The following is a 5,763-nucleotide window of genomic DNA, read 5'->3' on the forward strand; positions in this document are numbered from 1 at the left end:
GAAATTCTATGGTGATGGTTTACTTAGCATTGAATTGTCATTAATTTATTTATTGAAGGAAGATTTCCTATTCACTCAGATTTAAATTAATAAGAAGTCATTATAACTCATCAATTATTTAAAAGGGATGATGCCGTATATGCCATTGTTGTAGTTATGTAGGCTACAGATGTAGTAGTTTAATCACGATGATTTTACCCATTAACATGAAACAAATACATCACTAGTACTAAAATTTATGATTTTTTTTTTTTCATAACACGTTTTAAACAACAAATACTAAAGAGAATAACATTTTAAGATTATGCAATATAGTGCTTAACCAGACGTATCAACGCCATATTGTAAAAATTTAAAAAATGAAAAATGATTAAAGTTTAAAATAAACACCAATTTTCATTAAATAAAATTATTAAGATAAATAAATTAATAATTAATTTTGCTCCATATTTGACTTACATAAATAATCTAACTTATAGATATTGAAAATAATTAAATTATTAATTTAATAATGATTTATTTTATGCATATCATTCATAAAATAAACATGACCCTTCCCTTCATGGAAGGTGTCATTTGGAATCATTGCCAAAGTGAAAGGATCATTACTATTGAATCATTCTCACAATGTGAGTAAATATGTGAAAAATCCTACCTAGAGTGACTCAATAATGATCAAGGCTACTGATTTCAATCACATACTTTTTAACCTCTAGTGTTAATGACACGTGAGAAGATTAATAATGGGTTATAATCTTTATGCAATTCATTTTACATGTTTGATGGTATTTCTTGAATAAATTAATTAGGAAGGTAAATTTCAATCATATATTTAAGTAGTATATATAAGCTAAATAAAAAAGAAAAAGCGTAGCCAAAATCTGCATCAAGAATAATAAAATCTTGTGCAAAAAACATGCATATATGAAAACACAAGTTCAAAACCCAAGTTTGGGTGCCAAAATCCCATGCTTAGGGAATAAAATCTTGAATGTAATTCCATTTTGCCAAGTGTCTCCAAATTCCTACAACTCCCAATGTAATTGCCAACTTTACCAAGCTACTAATTACCATTGAATGCCAACAAACAATCCTTTGAGAGGGAAACAAATTCATAACTTAGCCAAAGATACCCAAAGATCAAGGAAAATTTCCAAAAACTAAGACCACCAAATATGACACACACACACACACACACAGATATATATATATATATATATATGAACTCCACTTATTATCTTTGGATAGTGACGATTTATTATTTTTAATAATTTTTTATTTTTAGAAAAAAAAAAACATGAAACAAACTATTCATAAAGATGTAAAAACCACTAGTCGAGTCATTTTTTGTATTAAGTATCATAGAATCACAAAGCTCATTTTTTGCTCATTCGAGCATCTACATTACAAACTTATTACAAATACCAGCTCCTTTCGAGCAAACTTATTACAAATACTAGCTCCTTTCGAGCACCAAACTAGAAACAACAATTGGAAGACCAAGGGTTACAACTTAGAAATCCACTTTAAACAACCAATAGAAGACCAAGAGTCACAACTTAGAATTCTACACAAAGGTGTCCCCCATGAGAGTTGAACTTGGGTCTCCACATTGAGAACTCAATGCTTTAACCAACTAAGCTCAACCCCTTGGACCTAATCGAGTCATTTTATAAATGAAACTAATTAAATATCATACAAATTAAATGTCATGGTATGAAGGCATTTGTATACAAGATCAAAATAGAGATTTATAAATTCAAATCTTATGATAAATATTCTCATAAAAGACTCATCTTTATATCAATTTAAATTGGAGAATTATTAATTATTTTCACACTCAAAGTTTACCATATTAGGAAAAGATACATGTTTATCTTAATTTATCTACCAACACAAGTAATCATATTATTAAAAGTATCAATTCTAAATAGAGTTCAATCATGTTCTCCTCGTGATCTAGCTTTAACTTTGGTCTCTATTTATAACCATACACGATTTTTTTTAATATTTGAAAAAATTATCTCATTCTTTAATTAAAAAATATTCAATAAGATAATAAATTAATTAAAATTTATTTTTTATTTTTTTGACTTCTTTTTTATTTAAAATAAATAAATTTATAATTTCAAATCAAAAATATTATAATTTATAAAATAATAAATCTAAAAATAGAATCAATATTAGATTAAATAAAAATAATTTTTAATTAATTTTCTCTTAAAACAATTCATCTAAATAAAATGCGCGTACGGATAGGTGAGTTGGCTTGGGCGGTGGGTTTGCTCCCCATCGGTCTCGGGTTCGAGTTCCTCTCGGATTTAAGAGGGAGGATTGGTTGCAGGTTCTGGATTTTCTCCCTAGGGGACTAGTCTCGCCTCAGTTCGCCCCTTCCTGGCCCCAACTTGACAATAAAAGTAAGCCCAAGATAAGGCACATTGGGTCACTGCACTGAATCGTGGGGATACCCTTGACGTACTGAAAAAAATAAATTCATCTAAATAAAATATTTTTATCTACTTTAAATTAATTAATTATTTAAATTTTTTCTTTATTTCTTTATTTTATTTTTAAATGAATAGAATAATTTTAGATATTTTAATTATTACCATTATTTAATAATCAATTGATTAATTCTTATTAATTAATAAATAATAATTATTCATAATTACTTAGAACATGAATTACAAGATTTTTAATTTAAGAAATGAGTTGTAACATTATAGATATACATTTGAACTTTATGACACACATGTTGACAAATAATGGTATGATTGGATTGAGTCAATTGAGAGCTAGAATTAAATTTGAATTAGGTAGAGAGAGTTAAGGTTGCAAGTGGAAACATGAATTGAAATTAAATAAAAAAAATTAAATATAGAAGTTAAATATATAAATATAGTATTAAAAATATATTTATATTGTTTTATTAATAATAATAATAAATAAATGTATAATAAATTAATTATATTTTATTTAGTAGAATTTTTTTTTTTTAAATATAAAAAAATTAATTTAAAAAAAATAAATATTGACATCTATAAAGAAAATTATTAGAAAAAATATATATTACACTTTTCAAAGTGAAAAAAAAATGAAAATTAAAAGTAAAAATTGAAATGAGTGTATTATTCATAAATAATGTGGATAAAAGAAAATAACTCTCTACTTAAAATAAAAATTTATGTCTTTGTATATATATAACAAATAAATAGCTTATAATTATTTGGATAATTTTTTAGATAGATGTATTTAAGATATCTATAGTGATTTTAACTTAACATTACTTAGCTTAAAAATTTTAAATTTTAATAAGTCTTTTGATTAAGACTAATCTTAGAATTTGATAGTCAGCTCTACCTATCATAAAAAAATTTAATGATGGTTTGACCATTTAATTGCCTTTCAATTGACAATTAAAAAATATAAATTGTAAAAAAAATTATTCAATTTATTAAAATCTACATAAATGCTTTTTTAGACCAACTATCCTTAATTATTTTTAGGCTAATTTCTATTTTCGATAGTCATATATAGTCATAGGATATCTCTTATATCACCTTTTTTAAGAGGCAAATTAATTTTCTCTACATATTTGAAGTTCAAAAATTAAAATTAGACTAATTTATACTTATTATTGGTCCTTTATTTTTTGTTTGAATCTATTGGTTTGAATTTGTCAAGAATCATGCCAATAAACTCAACCAACTAATGCATTGATGTATTTTTAGATTTTAATTAAATGTGGGCTTATCTATATTGGTGCACCCATTGTATTTTACTTGTATAGGCTTAATGTAAAGCAAGCAAATATATTTTAAGAAAAGCTCAAGTGATCCATTCAGATGTAGGGAAAGTGTACTAGTAGTCGTTATAGCTAACTTTGCACACTCACAAATTTTAAATGGTACATCGGATTTTGATCCTTTTTTTTAGTTGTCTTCTCATGTGACTCAACTACTTATAACTATTGTTTTGGCTTCTGGATAGTAATGATGCACGCTGTAAGATTCGTTATGCGCACAAGGGTCATAAAGTACACATTTCAAAGTGTCGTCTGATACTTGCTTAAAGATGTCTCAATAACCGTGCACTTAAAATCTTCAATACTTATGCACAAATGCCCCAATAGTTGTGCACTATGGGTACCAATGAAAATGCACAAATGGCCCAATTATGGACCAAAAAACCTAAAAATATGAGCGATAATTGGTACATGTAAATTTATTAATGGGTTTTTACTTATTTGTTATTTAGTTTTTTTAAAGTTAGTAATTGGGGGATTAGGTGTGCAAGGAGTGAATGGCTATTGGAACATGAACACGCTCTTCCCCTAGAACAATTTTTATGTGTCAAGGTGGAATTTGCTTTGATTAGGTGATATTTTGGGAATACACAAACAACTTTATTTACTATAAAACACAAATTCAATTCTAATTCTAATTGAATCTACATTGAAACTTTTATTTTTTAAAGGTATTGTTTTAAAATTGAATAAAATAAAAAAGCATGGTCTACTAGTATGATAAATTGGGATATAAGCAGAGAATTCATTGCCACAAATATAATCCTCGTTAGATGGTGGTTTTATTTATTTTAATTAAATGAAATAACTAAAACTATGATTGTGCTACTTACAAATTACAATTTATGGTCCAACAACTTTTCTTGATCTCTAATAAGTATATTAAAAAAATGAAAGTAGATTTTTTTTTTATCAGTAAAAAATGAAAGTAGAATTATTAAATATCTAATAACAATCATTATTTTTAAAGCTTACACACAAGTCAAAAATCTTAAATTTATTATCAAAGTAAAAGTAACTTTCTAATTGATCTTAAAAAATATTCAAGATAATTTTATTTTTAAGCCTTGAAAATATTGTAAATGAAAAGTTACTAGATATTTTTATAATAAATATTATAAAATGATATATATTATAAATTAGAATATGACTACAACAATATATATTAAATATTATATTTGTTTATACTAATTTAAAGTGTTATATTTAAGATTATACAAAAGTATAGCAAGTCAAATTATACACTTTGTCAATAGGTCCTTGGTCTGGGGAAGTTGAATGGTTCTTAATGAGCCCACTAGAGATCAAGTCTTGTTGAGTGCAAGGCTCCAACATCATAATGGATGAGGTTGGGATTGTGCCTTTCACGAATTTGGTGGAATGGAGGGATACTCCTCAGTCCTTGGCTCTTAGTCGAAGAGGTTTCAACTTAAGGCTCATGCTTTTGTATTGAATAAACTAAAATGACTTTGTGGATGCAAATCTCTCTAATAAAAATATACGCTTTAATAAAAGACTTTTAAAATTGAAAAATGATTGACAAACCATCAAATTCTAGACCTAAATAGAATCACAACCTTATTATTAGAAAATTTTGAAACTACTCGTAAAAATGAACCTCCATTTCCTTTGCTTTGGCAGTTTAGACATGTATAAAGAGTAGTTAATATATTAATGATATATGGTCCATGCCTTGAATTTGGAAAATGGTCCTTGTGGGGAAATGTGCTTGTTGTGTGGATTGGAGGACCAATTGCAAATGTGCTTCCACAAATGTTCGCCATGTTAATAATGTTTATATACTCTCACTCTCTTTCCCGTAATACCTAACTAACAAGAATGAATGCTCTATCTTTTTCTCAAACAAAAGGGAGTAGTTTTGGGGTGTTTTGTAGCCCACATCTTTATGTCTTGTACGTTTTGATTAAGACCCCAATTATCACCCTTTTCCCGTTGTT

Source organism: Cryptomeria japonica, chromosome 3, assembly GCF_030272615.1.
Source record: "Cryptomeria japonica chromosome 3, Sugi_1.0, whole genome shotgun sequence".
NCBI lineage: Eukaryota > Viridiplantae > Streptophyta > Pinopsida > Cupressales > Cupressaceae > Cryptomeria > Cryptomeria japonica.